Here is a 17,694-nt window from a genome sequence, read left to right on the forward strand (position 1 = left end):
TAACCCCGCTCCTGTGGTTTCCAGTAACCCTGTGCAGATTAATCTACCCGGAAACATGCCGCTGGCCCCACCCAAACGCTTTGCTGGGGACCCCAAACGATTCGCCGTGTTCATGAATCAGTGTCGTTTGCACTTCCTATGCAGACCTGGGGCCTTCCCTAATGATCAGACCAAGGTAGCCTTTGTATTGTCATATCTCAGCGGCTGCGCTGCCGATTGGTCAGTTCCACTGGTTACTCAAGATGACCCGATTCTCCGTGATTTTCAAGGGTTTCAAGCAAGCATGGAAAGGTTATTTGCTCGACACTCTCAGGGGCAGGCTCTGGATGACGAACTTCTATCCCTGTGACAGGGCAATCAGGACCTCCTATCCTATATTGCAACCTTTAATAGACTAATTGTGGAAACGGGATGGCCAGAGGATAAAAGAGTCACGTTGTTTTATCAAGGCCTACGCGGAGAACTTAAAGATGTCTTGGCCCAAGTTGTAAATCCGCCCCAAGAATGCACAGAGTATATAGACTTAGTGGTCCAATTGGATCACAGACTTCAAAACAGAAAAGCAGATCGGTCCAGGTTTGAGACCCGGGTGTTGGTCAAGACCCATGCTAATCCCAAGGGAGTTGATGTCTCTGAGCCTATGCAAATTGGAGGGGTTAAAGGACCCTTAACTCAAAAGGAACGTGAAAGGAGGCGGCAGTTAAAATTATGCCTTTATTGTGGGAATTCTGGACACTTTCTACGAGATTGCCCGGCAAAACCGCCCCGAAAGGCGGTAGGAGCCGCTGATAAAAACCATGAAGACTCTGTTTCGGGAAACGACTCCGCCCGACAAGTGTAGGGGTCCACTTGCCGAGCTTGAAAACTAACTCTCAGACCTCGCATTTCATTGTGCCAATGGTTCTCGTAGATCCAGAACAGCCTAAGTGGTTGCATGCAATAAAGGCATACATCGATAGTGGGACTATTGGAAACTATGTGGATCGTGAATTGGTCTCTAGGATTAACCTCCCTCTCCGTCCTAAAACCAGCAAAGATGTCATCACCACAGTCGATGGAACTGAAATTGCCTCTGGACCGGTAACACATTCCACTACTGAGGTGACTCTTATTGGTCCCGACAGCCATCGGGAGGGTGTTGTGTTTGATGTAATCAAGGCTCCACAGTTTCAGGTTATTCTTGGAATCCCTTGGTTAGAGACACATAATCCTCGAATTGATTGGCGAGCTAAGAGAATAACCTTCCCGGATTGTACACAAACCTGCTACCCAGAAAACCTGAAGATTAATCTAGCATCTGTAACCTCTGCCTCCATGCAACTACCTCCGGAATACCAAGACTTTCAGGACGTCTTCCAAAAGGAACAGGCCAACACGTTACCTCCTCACAGATCGTACGATTGCCAAATTGATCTGGTGCCCGGTGCACAAGCCCTTGTAGCAGGATTTATGCCCTTACCGAACCTGAGAACCTGCATTTGAGACAATATTTGGATCAATACCTAGCTAATGGTTTTATTCGCCCGTCAAAGTCCCCGGCATCCTCAGCTTTGTTCTTCGTGCCCAAAAAAGAAGGCGACCTTAGAACTTGTATTGATTACTGCGCATTGAACCAGATAACTGTTAAAAACCGTTATCCTCTGCCTCTGATCCCTGAACTCCTTGACCAGGTGAAGGACGCTTGCATATACACCAAGTTAGATCTCCGGGGGGCTTATCATCTGGTACGAGTTAAAGAAGGCGACGAATGGAAAACTGCCTTCCGTACTAAATACGGATTATTCGAGTACCAGGTGATGCCTTTCGGATTGTGTAACGCGCTGGCTGCCTTCCAATACTTCATGAATGATGTCCTTCGGGAACTCATCGATGTTTGTGTTGTCATATATATTGATGACATTCTGGTGTACTCCTCTTCGGAATCTGATCACAGAAAACACGTCGGGGCAGTACTTGAAAAACTGCGCCAACACAAACTATTTGCTAAATTGGAGAAATGTGTTTTCCATACCACAGAAGTCGAGTTTCTAGGTTTCATCCTGACAACCAAAGGAGTCCGAATGGACTCAAGAAAAGTGGATGCCATCCTCAAGTGGTCATCACCTAGCTCTGTAAAAGGGGTTCAAAGTATGCTCGGCTTTGCCAATTTCTATCGCAGGTTTATCCCGGAATTTTCACGCGTGGTACAACCCATTATTGCACTCTTGAGGAAAAATAAACGTTTTGAATGGTCTGAAGAAGCCGTGCAGGCCTTTCAGGATTTAAAAGCTAAGTTTTCCTCTGCACCTATATTGAAACACCCGCGTCCAGATCTCCCTTATGTCGTCGAGACTGACGCATCCAGCCTAGCCATGGGAGCTGTCCTGTCCCAAAGAGTTCCCGAAACCAACCAACTGCATCCCGTAGCATTTTGGTCCAGAAAATTCTCGGCAGCCGAGGTTAATTATGCAATCACTGACAAAGAACTGTTAGCCATTAAGTCCACTTTTAAAGCCTGGCGGGATTATCTGCTTGGCGCTCAACATACCATCACAGTGATCACTGATCACCGGAATTTACAGTATTTGAAAACCGCCAAGGCTCAGTCATCACGGCAGCTCCGATGGGCTTTGTTTTTCGCTGAATTTGATTTCGTGATTACCTATCGACCTGGCTGCAAGAATGGCAAAGCAGACGCCTTATCCCGAATTGGAATGGGAGAATCTGATACAAACTCAGAACCAGTACCAATAATTCCCGAACAGAGGATTCTAGGCATGACTTCGTTACAGACACTTGAAGACATTCAAGCCAGAGTGAAACAACTCCTGGACCCTACAACCTTACAGGATTGGATACAAAAGGGATCAGACTTTACCATAGATAATGGTTTACCTTATTTCCAAGGACCCTTATTCCTGCCACATAAGGAATTACACGAACTAGTTATTTCCGGTTATCATGATACATTAATAGAGGGACACCCCGGTATTGCCAAGACAGAGGAAAAGGTGAAACAACAATTTTGGTGGCCCTCTTGGCGAAAAGATGTTAAATCTTTTGTGATGTCCTATGGTGTTTGCGCCCAAAATAAAAGTCAAAAGAAAAGACCAGCCGGTCTCCTTCAACCTCTAGACATACCGCCAGCACCCTGGCACACCCTATCAATGGATTTTATTACAGACCTGCCTCCTTGTTCGGGGTACAATACTATTCTGGTAATTGTGGATTTGTTTTCCAAAATGGCCCACTTTATTCCTTTGAAAGGTTTACCTTCAGCTTCTGCCCTAGCCAAAGAATTCCTCGAAAATATTGTTCGGCTACATGGATTCCCATCTATACTTATCTCTGACCGGGGAAGCCAATTCATTTCCCACTTCTGGCGCAAATGTTGTCGAATGGCGCAGATCGACGTAAGATTATCGACCAGTCACCACCCTCAGATCGATGGTCAGACCGAGAGGACAAATCAGACCCTTGAACAGTACTTGCGGTGTATGTTACAGCAATCTGAAAGCAACTGGAAAGACATTCTTTGGATAGCCGAATACGCATATAATAATTCGGTACACTCTGGAACTGGCCACAGTCCTTTTTATACTTTGTTTGGGCATCACCCTCGAACCTCAAACCTTGACTCACCTCAGAACCTCGGAAGGCCTGCAGTAGAACATCTGCATTCTACAATTACCCAAGCCTTCAAAGAGGCAACTACGCATTTACAACAAGCCAAGTGAAAATACAAGGAGAATGCTGATCTACATCGGAGTGAAGCACCTCAGTATCAGATTGGGGATCAAGTGTGGTTAGCTACCAGACATTTACCACTCAAAGGGCCTCAAACTTTTAACCCAAAATATCTGGGACCTTATTCTATTACGGCAATAATTAACCCAGTGGCTGTTGAACTTGATTTACCAGCTAGTATACAAATTCACCCTGTTTTTCATGTGTCACTTCTGAAACCAGTGGTACCCGGAACCCGACTACTCAAACCTCCAGAACCTATTCTAATAGATGGGGAGCCCGAATTCGAAGTGAAGAATATTTTAGACTCAAAAATGTTTAGGGCAAAACTGTTCTACCTAATTGATTGGAAGGGGTACGGACCTCAGGAGAGGTCGTGGGAACCCAGCGACCATGTGTGCAGCTCGATTAGTCAGGAAATTCCACCGACTCTTCCCAGACAAACCAAAACCCCCGGAGGGAACAACCTTGGGAGGGGCCTTGGGCGGGAGTGCTGTCATGATGCTCGCTCCCAGGCAGCCGGTTCAAGCCCTGCGTCCCCGAAAGCGGACATCCAGTCCCCAAGGAAAGACCCAGCAACCCCATATAGGGGCCCTTTGGACAGTGTCCTGGCGCCTATGGCGCCAGGCTCATAAAAGACATCAGTCCTGGCGCCATAGGCGCCAGGCTCATTATGGGAGTGCTTGGGTGCACTTACCTGATGCAGACCATGCTGCAGGATCCCGGCCTCCTTGAGGCCTGAAAGGGACTACTTAACCTGTGGGACTAATTTACCATCCGGGCGTAGTCGGGGAAGGATACATACCTGATTGGAGGAAGGATACATACCTGGAACTTCTTCCAAGGCTATTTAAACCCCACCGAACAGCCACACGTGCTTCGCGTTGTTCTGCATCTAGCAGCTGGACGCTCACCGTGTCTGCTCCTGCATCCTGACTTCTGCCACGCCTGCCAGCATCCTGGATCACCTGCAAAGGAAGAGAAGAAGAGAACAGAAGAAGGAAAAGTCCTTACCTGCTAAATCCGCATCCCAGAGACATCTCGCCGACAATCCTGAAAAGGAAGACTTTTATTTAAAAGCTCATCGCGTCGATCGCTGCAGCGCCGCATTTCACTCACCTTTACAGGGCGCCTCCATGTTCAGCAGCGATCATCCGGATTCGCAGTCACGCCCCAGCGCCTAGGGAGAAAAAGGCAAGAACAAAAGGTGAGAGAGAGAAGGGAATAAGGAAAGCTAAATCTCCATGTTAAGACTTACCTGTTGATTCATTCCCTCTTCATTTCGGGTCCGCGCCGCATCCTGGCATTTCTGGACCCCAGCCCCTAAGGGGGAAAAAAAGACATCAGCGTTAATGAGCGAATGAAAAGACATTACCAAAAAACGCTCATTAAAGACTTACCTGATTTCTACAAGGATTTCACCTCTCATCTCGGGTCGGTGCCTGTCCCCCGGCATTCCGTACCCCGGCCCCTATGGGGAAAAAGACACTAGCATTAGTACATTAATGCATGGACACAAGGGGAACCTCTTATCAAAAAACTTACCTGGAAGCCAAGCAAGTTTGGTTCTCACCAATCCGAAAATCCAGTGAAGTAACTGGATACCAACGCGCCCCTGCATCAGAAGCAGGATGGAGAGCTTGTCCTTCCAGACCCTAAGGTGAGACGCTACGGGGAATCACAGAAGGGTTTCGAGGAGGGTGAGAGGGGAAAGTGGGAGGCCGATTGCATTACCCCGCAGACAGTTAATCCCCTATTTTCGCCTACAGAAGGCTACTTCTGCGAGCCAGACAAGCCAGATTTGGGGGCCCGGTCCAGTCCGTTTTCCGAACCCTGCGCATCACTTTAGAAGAGGTCACAGCAGCGCGAACCAGGCCAGCGCCTCCGTGGGAGTCAGGTGAGCGTTAGAGCTACCTTCAAGGGTGACAGAGGGGATAGACGACACATAACGCCTCAAAGAGAAGAATGCAAAGTAGATCAAAAGGAGGAAGAGGCAAACAAACTAGCATCAAATCTTTTGCCAAAATGTCTGACAAAAACCAACCCACCCACCAGATGCAAATATGGCTTAGACTAGCTCTGCACAGCAGGTAGGAGGTGAAAGCGAGGGTCCAATACTGGAAGCTATAGCGGCCCTAAAGGCATCCCTGGAAAACAAGTTGGACACGGTCATGGTGGATATGGGCCTCCTCTGACAAGATATAAGAAACCTGACAGACCGAGTGAGTACAGCGGAGCAGCAGGTACAGCAGAACACCACCAATGTGGCAATCACCCAGACCCAAATGTCAGATGTATTACAACGTGTGAAGATCCTTGTACACAGGGTGGAAGATGCAGAAGGGAGAGGACGAAGGAATAATATCCGGATCGTTGGACTGCCAGAACAAGAAGAGGGCAGAGACCCCACGAATTACATTGAAAATATGCTGTTGCAGGAGATCGGGGCAGGGGTACTGTCTCAAGGCTTTGCAGTGGAGAGAGCCCACAGAGCTTTGACCAGGAAACCCCAACTGGGAGCCCCCCAAGATCAATGATCGCAAAGATCATGAACTTCAAAGATCGAGAGAAAATATTGACATTCTCAAGAGAAGGAGGGGGTGATAACCAGGAACTCCTTCAGAATAACGATTTACCCAGACTACACTGTCATGGTCCAGAGACAATGGGCAGGCTTTGGACCAACCAAGGAAAGCCTCAAAGCAGCGGGATTATGTTACATGCTGCTGTACCGTGCCAAACTGAAGGTGATACGAGAAGGCAGATCGTATTTCTTTGAGACGACGGAAGAGGCCCATGCATGGATGGACCAACAGGGCATCCCTCAACACAGATCCAGAAATGCCAGTAATGATGGAAACCTACCCCGGTGGCAACATGGGTGAACCCGATATGGGAAGAACGTTCCGGCACCACAGACATCACGCAAGCCAGAAGGAATATAGAAATGGAGCGACGAGCTTTGGTTCTGCCGCACAGGATGACAGGACATGAAACCCCAAAGAGTTTTACTAGTTCAGATGTCAGTTTCAAGGCATCATTCTGCGGCGGGCCAGCCCCACACGGGGGCAGTGCAAAGTGCAAGAGAAGCAGCGAGGCCCGAGCAGGGGGAGGGTGGCTGGGCGTTTGCTTAATAGTTGTAGTTAGTCTTATTTGGTTGGTTGGTGGAAGAAGCAGCATACAAAGAAGAGGATGGGAAGACATGAGTGGCGATGAAATCGACAATGATCAAATGAGGAGAGGCCAGAAAAATACTTCCAGTCCGAGGTCCCAGGTGACATCGGTACAGAATGACACTCATAGGGGAAAAAGGAGATATGCCTATGGGGGGAAAGACAGCACGGATCAGGGCCGGAGCAACAGAAATCAGGCAAACGGGCCCGCATGGGAGAGACCGGGCCACAGGGCACACTGGAAAAATGGGTCCGGAAGAAATAACTACCGCGACCTGGAATGTGAGGGGCCTTAACGCCTACGTCAAGAAACTCAGAGTATATGCCTGGTTGAACAGGATGAAAGTGAAAATCGCTATGTTGCAAGAGACTCACTTAACATCGGAGAAACAAGCCAAAGTGGCCAAGAAATGGGGCAGCCAAATGTACAGCTGAACGTACTCAAACTATGCTAGGGGCGTGCTGACATGGATCTCCCTGGGGGTCCCATTCCAGCTGATAAAACAAGAAGGCGACCCAGAGGGCAGGCTCGTGATAGTACACGGAATATTGGAGAACAAGAAAATATGCTTGATTAATATTTATGGTCCGAATCACGACGCAACAGAGTTCTTCAGGAAAATAGCACCCAAACTAGCCCCATACAGAGGGGCACGTTCATCTGGGCAGGTGACTTCAACTGCCCCCTGGACCCGCTTCTGGACAGATTGGATGACAAGCATAGGAAACCAGCACTGCCAGCCAAGACTTTACAAATGATCCTGGATCAACTTAATTTGGCGGACGTCTGGAGGAAGGTACATGTAAACATGGAAAAGGGAGGGGGCACACACATTATAGCGCCCCCCCCATGGGATTTTCACACGCATAGACTATTTTTTCACGGGCACTGAATCTCTGAGGGAGTTCACAGGGATAAACATCAAAGCACGAACACCATCAGATCACGCGCCATTACTAGCAACATGGCCTCATAATTATAGGAAGACCCGCAAACCAACGTGGCGGTTGAGGGCAGAGGCATTGATGGAGGGCAAGTTCCACTAATATCTACAAGATACGATAGATGATTACTTTGAGCAAAATATGGAAAGTGTAGAGGGCAATGGCACGATCTGGGATGCCTTTAAAGTGGTGATCAGGGGGGCAGCAATAGGGAAGATGGGGGGACTAAGAGGGAGCGCCCTGGTGGATCTTGGGGAAGTAGAAAGGGAGGTAGAACTAGCCGAACGCCAGGCAGGTATAATAGGAGAGGAATCCGGAGAACTTTCAACGTTGAGACTGAGATGTGCCGAAATCTCGGAGAGAATGGGGAGACTGGACTACGGGAAGTACATACAGAGATTACATGCGGAGGGAGATAACCCTGGCAGGCTCCTGGCCTGGCTTACGAGGCAATAGAGTAGGAGGGACCCTTTTAATGCAATAAGAGACCAAGCAGGGGAAGAGGTCATCAACAAAATATTCTTACAATTCTGTGAGGGACTGTACGCCCCTAACCCAGCGGTGGAAAAGGGTGATATAGCCGACGCTTTGGCCGAGATCAGTCTACCAAAGTTAACAAAAGACCAGGCCCAAATACTTGAGGCCACCCTCATTGCTGAGCTCCAAACTGGCAAATCCCTGGGACCCGATGGGCTCCCAGGCGAGTTTTACAAGAAATATAAGGGCACCCTAGCACCCAGACTGTTGGAACCTATGTGACGAGGCGTACGAGATGGGGCAGTTGCGGGACAGCATGTCGGAATCTGTCATAATACCTATCCTTAAACCAGGGAAATCACCACCTGATTGTGCCTCCTTTAGGCCGATCTCCCTGATTAACCAAGACTCCAAAATCCTGACAGCAGCGCTCGCCAATCGGCTTAAACGGGTGATACCTATGCTGGTTCATCCGGACCAAACAGGCTATGTCTCGGGAAGGAACAGAACGTGGAATCTGAGGAGATACCACCATGTGGTGGACCAGACGAATCAGACTGGGAAAATGTGCCATAGCGTCACTGGATGCTGTTAAAGCTTTCGATTCCGTGAATTGGGAGTGGCTGCTGAGTGTCCTCACCCACTTTGGGATTGAGGGGGTTTCCTTCGCTCGATTAGGCTGCTTTCTAAAGATCCCAGAACATGACAAAACCTACAAGTGTCAAAGGACACGTACAGACTCTCTTCGCATTCATATTATTTCTCAACTGTTCGGATATAATACCTTCTTATAAAAACTGATTTCAGAATGAGTGAAATTTTGTTAATTTCTTCTTATTTTATTCATATTTCCTTTTTTCTTTTGTAAACCTCATCATCATATATAAAGACGGTGTACAAAAATGACTATCATTAATTGACAATCATTAAAAACCTTACTGAAAAAATACAATGAAAGCTGAACTATTACAATTCCATTATGTTGACACAACACACCATACTGTGATCTCACATACAGACTCATCCATATCAATCGAATTCATCCTCATTCAAAAACCAATCATACTTGTGCAAAAAATGCAATAATAACCATTTAAGAAAAACGCATGGTCTAACCATTAGACCTTTGATGCAGGATATTTGTCATCTAGCAATGCATCGATTATTTAGTAGAAAACGGGCATATATTATCAAATTATTCTAATATTTTCAATTGCCACAAACATTTATGTAAACCAAAAGCAATCGAGATCCTAAAAAGGAACTAGAGCTGTTATCGTGTCGACTCGAGTTTCGGGCCTGGCTTTTGATGAAGTTTTCCAACCAACGCCCTCGTCAGGACATAGAAAGCAATCTTCAGTTTGGATCACCTTGGTGTGTCTTTAATTCGATTTAGCCGAAAAGTTGTCTGTTCTTTTTATGTGATCCACATTCCAAACCATGAGTGAACAAAAGGGACCACAAGGGAAAGAAAACATACATGTCTCAATTAATCTCTGGAACAACAATGATACCAATATCTAAACAAAGACCAATCTTGAGTAGCCCATGTTTCTGTGCTTAAAAATAAGTACACATGATGGTAAGTTGATCTATCTATATTATTATTATTTCATACAACAATTTAAAAATGTTCTATTGAAGAACGTATAAACGTATAAAACCCTTATTTTCTGAAGGGTTGTGGAACTAACCACTTTGCCTGGAGGATCCAGCACCCCCTAGAAGCAACACTACAGTCAGTGGAGACGGAAATGGAAGAAACATTTACGTCCCCTAAGGTTTGTTCCCCTCTAAAAGGTGAACTCGGTGATTCGGACTGGCTCATGTGAGGCCACCCAACAATGATACTATCCCTTGAGGAAGCAGCATTCTATTAAGGAAAAGACCTACCTACACAATTAACTCGGCGATGTTCAATTGAAAGCATCTGTCTCAAGCGGAAAAGGGACTCTGTTTGTCAGCAGCAATTGGGTCCGATGCTGCACTGTGATCAGCATGTTGCCTCTCTGCTGCTTAGTAGCTTATCTCTGTTGTTTATTAAATGCATAGGTTACATATTGGAGCCTATTAATTGTCATATGTGTGTTTCTAGAAGCAACCAAATAAATTATAACCAAGGAGAAGAAATATTCTGTTACCTTGCAATAGAAATGTGAGTGATGAAAAGTGGGAAACCGCAAGATTCCAAAAAGCGGTTGAGGACCGTGAGACTGTGTGGTCATTGATTGTTTACCGCTGACCCGATTCGCCCAGGTGAGATCTGTTGAAACAACGGTAAAGTTGGATTTACTCGAAAGGTTATCTTTTTGATAATGCAGAATCCAACCCAAAACAAGTCCTTACCGTAACCCTCCACAATTTAAAAGGGTTGGCCACGGGCGTTTAGGGAGGCAGCAAAGCCGGTTGTACTAGAAATGTTATAGATTGTTAACACGATATCAAGAAAATGTGACAGCTGCCGCATTCATTACCAAAAGTACACTTGTCGGTTCGGTGATGATTTGAAAGTCAAACACATGCTGCAGGTACTGCGCTGTAAACCAGTCTAACAAAGGTAACCGCATTCTGCAAAAACGGGCCAGACATGCCCCCGAATCGATTTCCGAGAGCAGCAAACTGGTTGCTACTCCCGGTATTAGAACGCGCCTGGAGAAAAACTTGCTTTGCCCCTCAACTCTGAATGCAATTGTGATTGAGCGAAGAACACCGCAATAGCTCTTCCTGTAAATCAGATCCTTGATTTATTAACAAAGCCGAAACCGGCCGCAGGGGACAACAAAATGACCTGCGGCACCCAGGCGTCCACAAATTAGAAACATCCTGTTATCCACTGGCTACCCACATGCGGGAGTCCCTCGACTTACCTATAGATAAAGGACAGTCATTCATCGCTGATTCTCCAAGCGGACATGTACCATCAGTGTCCGTGGAGTAAGGGGCTTACCGTTCCAACAACTACAGCTACCCTGTTCTTTCTTGCACAATCTGTTTATATGCGTTGGATCAGTATTATGATGACGTGTCATAATAGGTCAAAAAAGGCACACATCACATCACGTGGTGTCTTTGTTTCCTAGTTTGAATTGAGCGGCAGGAACTACTGCCATTTTGGATTGGCATACCTTTCTTAGGTGGAAACGGATATCAAAATCGTCCAGGATGCCGATTGCGCAGGGCAGAAATCTACCCTTTCCCATTTGGAATCGAGAAGCAGCGACTGCCGCCATGTTGGGTTGGGATATATTTCTTTAGTAGTAACCGATAATTAGGTTTATTCAAAACGCCAAATTGGGCGGGGCAGAGACATGGCCCTCGCGTGTGAGTATCTCAAACACAACTGCAGAAAAACCCCAGTGGGGGCCATGCCCTCGGCCTGATAACCAGAAGGTAATTTAGATCTCGTTCATCCTGTGCTGTGGCCTGACCTAGACACTGATAGGCAATTGAGCTTGCATACACAGAATAGCTCCCATGGTAGTACAAAGTGTTGATAGATGACATGTAATTTGAAGCATGGATGAGTATGTGAAAGACCATTTGGAACGGTTGGATTACTGTATTCCATGTTGTAACAAAATGGGCCATTGTATGTCCTCATTTATGCCAGTTTCGTGAGTTCTTCATCAATAAATCCAACGTTGTTCGAGTTTCAATACGCTGTATTGCATAGAGTATTGACTTCTGTCCTGTTTCAGTTGGTCAATCACTGTCCAGTGTATCTCTACTTCTGTGTGGTTTGAACCCAGAAAATGTTGTACTAATGGTGCTGCCATATTTTTGGTCCTGATTCGAATTCTGTGTTCATTGATGCATGTGACGATTTTTCTTGTTGTCATGCCCACGTATAACAAGTTGCACAGACATCTAATGACGTAAATAACATTGCCAGATTGGAAATTAGTAAATTGCCGAAGTTGCCAATTGAAATTACCTTGGTTAAATGAAGTTGTTCTAGAAGTTAAATGACAAACACTGCATTTACCACACAGTGCCCCGATATTTGTTCCCTTTTGTGGCTCCAGGCTGATCTGAGGCTGTTCTGGGAAAAACTAGTCCTAGGTGTTTCCAATCTAGAGTGCACAAGGCAATCCTGCAGATTTGTGGACCGTTTTAGGGGGGAAAGTGGGAGCCCACTGGTACAACCTGTACTGGTTACGAAATTCCAATGCTTTTTTATCAATTTCTTGATCTGCACCGTTTGGTAAAGATCCCAGAGCAAGACTGAAAACCGGGAGGCACATCTCGGAGATCTGGAGGATTTACAGAGGCACACAGCAGGGGTGCCCACTATCACCAATGTTGTGCATATTAGACCTCGAGCCGCTGGCGGTCTTCCTCAGGGCCAAATATAGGGACACTGGGATAGACGTAGATTGTGTTATACACCAAACTTCATTATATGCAGACAACATGCTCCTCTTTGTGGGGAACCCATGGGTGCACCTGCTATGCCTACTAGAAACAATAGATGCCTATACCAGACTGTCAGGAATAGCTATCAACAAGGATAAGTCCTCCCTATTCCCTTTGGCCGATCTGAGATGGGTCCCCCTGAACCAACTGCCAGATCTGGGACTCACATGGGCACTGCGCTTGTTCCGCTATCTCGGGATAGAGGTGCATCACGATATTACTGATGCACACAAATTCAATAGACGGGTATCCCTCGATAAAACACAGAAAGCCATGGCCTTCTGGAAGACGCTTCCGCTAGGAATGATAGGGTGGCCTGCCCTGCTGAAGATATTACCACGCATGCTATACTACTTCGCAAACATCCCATATCACATACCGAAGGCATTCTTTACACAGCTGAACACAATGGCACGAGAATTCCTGTGGGGTTGGGGGAGGAACAGGATGGCCCTGAAAACTCTGCAATGAGACTACGAAGCTGGAGGCATCAGATTGCTGGACTTTAAACGATATTACCTTGCAGGACAATTGCAATTTGTGGTGTGACGGCTTGGGGATGAAACATCAATAGACTTGCTGCTCTTCCAGCCGGCATTGAAACAGTACTACCTGAGAGAGGTGAAATGGATAGACAAGTCCGTGACCAGAACCCTACACAATATGGTCAAACTGGGCCTGACCCCGTGTAAGAAGGCTTGATAAATTCAGGGGTGCAGGACCCCTATGCTGCACTGATCCCACTCGTGGGATTTGCTGGCACGGGCACTGGGACCCTTGGAACATACCGGACCCATTGGGAAGCCAAGGGTGTAGCTCAAATTGGAGACTTGTGGAAAGAAAGACAATGGGTAGTATTCCAGAGCATGATGGAGGAGCATGACATACACAGTGGTCAATTTATGATACACAACCGCATGGTCCAGACAATTAAGAAGAGAAGCCCAGAACTGCCAGATGACGAAGATCCAAAGGGGATGCTGGATGTGTGGTACAATGAATCGGAAGGGGGACATGCGGTTTCCAGACTATATGAACAGCTACGGAAAACCAACAATGAGCGGGAACTGCAAATGAGAGAACGTTGGGAAGGGGAGCTACAGAGACCCTTCACTGACCAGGAATGGTCCAGAGTCCTGTGATACCCTAGGAAAGTGTCTAGGAATGCAAGATTTAGATAAGCACAGCTTTTCTTCATGCATAGAGCATACCTCACACCCAGGAGAATGTCTGCAATGGGTGTTGGGGTCCCCAGAACTGCCCACTGTGCGCTGCAGAGGAAGAGGAAGCTGACATACTGCACATGTTTTGGACCTGCCCAGTGATAAAGATCTTTTGGGAGTGAATCAAGGAGAGTATAGTAGGGGGTGGAATCCACATGCAAGCATGGACACCAGAGTTTTACCTATTGGGCCTCTTTACTAGAGGAGACAGACAGAGGACGCATCTGGCCAAGATGAAGGACTTGGTGTGCATTCTGGCAGAGCACCGAATAGCAATGGCATGGAACTGCGGGTCGGGACCGAGTATAGACTCATGGTGGGCCGACCTGAAGAAGTGGTCGGTAGCGGAAACGGCAGTGTGGAAAGGGGCGCTGCAGAGGGGGGAAGGAGAACGTGTACTTAAGATACTTGCATGGAACTCCCTGATACAAGACTTATTTGGACAAAGGGAAGAGTCAGCTGTCATGCGCCGAGGGCGCCTGCCTGCTTGGAGGACTTGGAGGTTTTCCGGCCATTAGGTGGTGCCATTATTCTACCCTCACTACTTCCGGGTTTGTGGGTCTAGTTCTCTTTTCTCTTGCACGCAGGGCCTTCGGCATTTAACCCCTCGCCTTTCTGCGACACGTTGTGGTGCAACCTATTTGCTTGCCTTGGGTTAACACGCTGTTCCTGTCTTCCCTCTCCTCTCTTTTCCCTGCCTTCCTTCCCTTTCCGCGGCGGTTTTGTTACTGTCCCGCCAGTTCTGACCTGCTCGCGGCAGTCCTTGCCTTCCTTCCTTTTCCAAGACTTTCTGTTTTCTCTTTCTGTTTGCCGGAACCGGCTTTCCCCTCTCCGGCGGCTGTTATTTTTTTGCTCCTTAAAGGATCCTGGTTATTTTTTCTCCTTCGTGGAGCCGGGTGTTCTGATTCTTTCTGCCTATGCTGGGACCTTCCGACGCTCCTGATTGCTGGAGGAACTACCATCTATTCACAGTCTTCAGATATCCGATCCGAGAGGTTTTTTCTGCCTTCCTGGCTTTTTCCTCTCCAGGGGCTTTCCCGGAGAGGGGCCCATCGGCGCCCCTTTGATAAGGGTTCCGTTGTGGCTTCGTCCGGGGAAGACCCTATCTCTTCAAAAAGAAACGAAGAGGACGACAAAAGACGGAGTATCAACCGGACAGCACGTTCGAAGAAACAGGTGAAGAGGAGGGGGCATTGTCTGAATTAGAGGCAGAAGAGTCCTCAAGTTTGAAAGTTGACAATTTGCAACGCCCTGAGAACACCAACATGGTAACTCCCAAACAATTCCAGGAGATGGCTAATGCCATTCAAGGACTGACCCAAGAGGTCCAGGCACTTAAAGTGGAAAACGCCAATATCTGCCAACTTGTAAACGCTAAAGACCAACAGCGTTCCGAACTCCCCCCCCCCCCCCCCCCCCGCCTCTCACCTCAGGAAAATATGACGGCTCGCCCCGCAAATTTAAAGAATTCATGTAAGCCTGCATAATGCATTTTACCTTTCGGCCTCAAACCTATGCATCAGACCAATCTCGTATTGGGTTTCTAATATCCAATCTCACAGGGAATGCCCTGGCCTGGGCCACTCCGTTGGTGACCAGTGCCAGCCCCTTGCTTCAGGATTACGGTGCCTTCACGGCCAGGTTTAAGGAGACTTTTGAAAGGCAGAGCTCTGAACAAGTCGTCAGTGAAGAATTATTGGATCTCAGACAGGGTTCCACTGATCTGCTCAGCTACATCTCCACTTTTAAGAAAGTGGCAGCTGAGACCGGCTGGCCGGATGCCACCCAATGCACGATTTTTCGGCAATGTCTTCGTGAGGAGCTGAAGGATGAATTAGCACGAGCCCCGCGACCTGCCACCTTAACAGATCTCCTATCAACCGTTCTCCAGATCGATTTCCGCCTCTCAGAAAGACGATCCGAAAGAAGAAGAAACAAGGGGTTTCTTCCTCCTCCAGACCTGCCTACATCAGCCTCCCCCTCCTCTCGCTGCTCCAAGGAAGAACCCCTGCAGATCGGGGTTACCCGAGGTCCTCTGACTTCCGAGGAATGGAGAAGACGGCAAGACAACAACCTTTGCATGTACTGCGGTTCTGAGAAGCATATCCTACGGGATTGTCCTCATGTGCCACCTCGTCGGTCGGGAAACGACCGCCCTCGGAACTGATAGGGACCAGTTACCGAGGCAAAGATATCCGTCCCTTCATCACAATGTCAGTTGCTTCCACTAAACCATCTGAAGACAATAGAATAATGGTTGTGGCTGTGCAGATTCTGGTTAATGCTAAAACCATCGAAGCGTTGGCTCTCATCGACTGTGGAGCAGCTGGTTGTTTTATGGATCTCCTTTGGGCTAAGAAGATGCAGGTTGAAGAGTTAGAAAAGGAAGAGGATCAGAAAGTAGAAGGGGTTGATGGTCTCCCTCTAAGTTCTGGTATGATAACTCATTCTACCGCATTACTACGCATGACTATCCAACAACATACCGAATGCCTCCATTTTGACCTGATTAGGGCAGCGCACTTTCCTATAATATTAGGAGTGAACTGGTTGCGCAAACACAATCCTGCAATCGATTGGAAGAACAACCAATTGGCCTTCACATCTGGCTTCTGTCTTAAGGCTTGTTTTCCGGAGACCGGCCAGGTAACTGTGAAGACACATGCGGAAGATCCGAAGACTCACGCTACCCTGGGAATCCACACCATTCCTGCTGGACTGCAAGACTACACAGAGGTATTTCTGGAAAAGGACCCTCAAGACCTCCCTCCACATCGCCCAGAGGACTGTGCGATAGAACTACAGCCAGAGACTCTCATTCCCTTCGGTCGCATGTACTCCTTGTCCATGAGAGAAAAGGACGTTCTCAGGAAGTACTTGGATTCTAACTTACGCAATGGCCTCATTCAACCTTCACGTTCTCCGGCAGGGGCCTCATTATTTTTTGTACCCAAAAAAGACACTCAGGAATTGAGGCCATGCATCGATTACAGGGGATTAAATAGAGTCACCATCCGGGATCGATATCCCATGCCCCTGATAAAGGACATTCTGGAGGCCGTACAAGGAGCAGTGATATTCTCCAAACTCGATCTCTGACGAGCTTATCTGCTGCTCAGGATTTGAACAGGGGACGAATGGAAAACTGCCTTTCGAACCCCGTTCGGGCATTTCGAGTATCAAGTCATGCCCTTTGGGCTGGTTAATGCTTCCTCAATCTTTCAGAGATTTATGGACCGCCTATTTTCTGATCTTATCCAACAATGTACCATAGTATACCTGCACAATATACTGGTTTATTCATCCTCATTGGCCTTGCACGATCAGCATCTGCGAGTGGTTTTACAACGGGTCAAAGACAACCATTTGTTGGTTAATCCAGAGAAGTGTGGTTTTTTATTTTTCTTCCACCGTTCCTTACCTGGGTTTTATACTTTCTGAAGCCAGGGTGCAGATGGATCCCAAGAAGGTTGAGGCCATTCTCAGATGGCCCTCACCATCCTCCGTGAAAGAGGTCCAGAAGTGCTTGGGATTGGCTAACTTCTACCGCAAGTTCATAATGAACTTCTCTGAGATGGTACTTCCAATCACGGCGTTGTTGAAGAAATCCTCGTTACCATTTGCTTGGTCGGTGGAAGCTGAGACCACCTTTAAGGAGCTAAAAGAAAGATTCACTTCTGCCCCTATACTACGTCAGCCCGATCAGGAACGCCCTTTTGTTGTTGAAACCGACG

Source organism: Ambystoma mexicanum, chromosome 12 (genome assembly GCF_040938575.1).
Source record: "Ambystoma mexicanum isolate Mex_15411 chromosome 12, UKY_AmexF1_1, whole genome shotgun sequence".
Lineage (NCBI taxonomy): Eukaryota > Metazoa > Chordata > Amphibia > Caudata > Ambystomatidae > Ambystoma > Ambystoma mexicanum.